This window comes from Tiliqua scincoides, chromosome 11 (assembly GCF_035046505.1).
Source record: "Tiliqua scincoides isolate rTilSci1 chromosome 11, rTilSci1.hap2, whole genome shotgun sequence".
Lineage (NCBI taxonomy): Eukaryota > Metazoa > Chordata > Lepidosauria > Squamata > Scincidae > Tiliqua > Tiliqua scincoides.
This window is the reverse complement of record NC_089831.1, coordinates 9,302,088-9,303,470: the sequence shown is the minus strand read 5'-3', so window position 1 is coordinate 9,303,470 and position 1,383 is coordinate 9,302,088. Positions and strand designations below refer to the sequence as shown.

At 45.8% G+C, this 1,383-nt stretch overlaps 1 pseudogene; it reads right to left on the bottom strand.

Annotated features, from left to right (window-relative positions):
* Positions 1 to 756: 756 nt before the first annotated feature.
* LOC136662740 (5S ribosomal RNA) lies at positions 757 to 876 on the bottom strand (annotated as a pseudogene).
* Between the last annotated feature and the right edge of the window lie 507 nt (positions 877 to 1,383).

The window sequence follows — 1,383 nt, the reverse complement described above, 5'->3', positions numbered from 1 at the left end:
CAGCTTAGCCCCCTGCCTCACTGAAGCATGAAGGTCCCACCACCACTACAAGTTAACATCCCATGGGGGGGGGGGATTGTCAGGATCCAGGAGGGAAAAAGAGTACCCCAGGTAGCTACCCTGCTGCCACCTGCCCAAGAACCAGGATCACTAGAGGGATTCCCTGGGCTGAACATAACCCTTTAGTGGTTTCCTCTTTAGTTCCACTCTTTTACTCTGCAGAGCAGGGGTCTCCGAACCCCGGCCCGGGGGCCAGATGCAGCCTCTATCTGGCCCGCAGCCAGGCTCTTGTCCCCTGAAAGCCTCTGGCCCACTCAACAAAACACGACCAGAGCTGTGCTCTGATTGTGTCTGGAGGGCGTTGTGAGGGCCAGAGAGGTTGAATGAATGAGTCCATTCATTCATTTATTCACTCATCTAAGTTCCATCTCTAATTTATTTATTTAAATGTTATATTTAAAAATTTTTCCCACCCTCAACACCATGTCAGATATTTGATGCGGCCCTCTGGCCAAAAAGTTTGGAGACCCCTGCTCTAGAGGAAGGGAGTCACAGTCCCAGGTCTCTCAATAAGGCCCAAACAAAAAGGAATGAGGAACACAGAATTTACTCAGATCCATTAACAAATAAAAGGCTTTAATATAAATCCAAATATGTAGTTGGCTAAAGCACTACAATAAGAGGAGGCTCCCAAACCTGCAGGAATCCCCCTCAAGGTGGTTGGCAACCTTCAGTCTCGAAAGAGACTATGGTATAAGCCTACAGCACCCGGTATTCCCAGGCAGTCTCCCATCCAAGTACTAACCAGGCCTGACCCTGCTTAGCTTCCGAGATCAGACGAGATTGGGCATGTGCAGGGTAACAGTTGCTGTCTGTTTGCATATTTTACAGCCCAATCCTAAGGTCTGGCGCCGCTGTGACGAACCTGAAATAGCTGCACTATTCACTTTATTGTGCAAAAAAATCCCCATGATAATTGGTTGGCAACCTTCAGTCTCAGATCAGGGATGTGCAGGGTAACAGTTGTAAAACTCTTTTATGAACTTGCTAAAGAAGATAACTATGAAGAAAAGATAAAAACCCTAACACAATCTAACTTTTTTTCTGACTAGCCAGAACTGGTTGAATGTTTCTCACTCCCAGCAGCAAAATAAAGCTAACTCTCCTTCAGATCTCATCCATCAAGGAGACAGTAAAGTTCTCTTCCTTAAAGGTTTTCATCCTCTTTACTAATAAACCCAACACTTCTCACCTGGATCTTTTACACCTGAGGAGTCCCAACTACTCTAACACCAATGGAAGAAACAAAGACCAACATGAAACAGCAGTTTCATGACAGGGATGATGATTAGTCCTGTGTTTGTGGGTTATAAACTGTGGAAC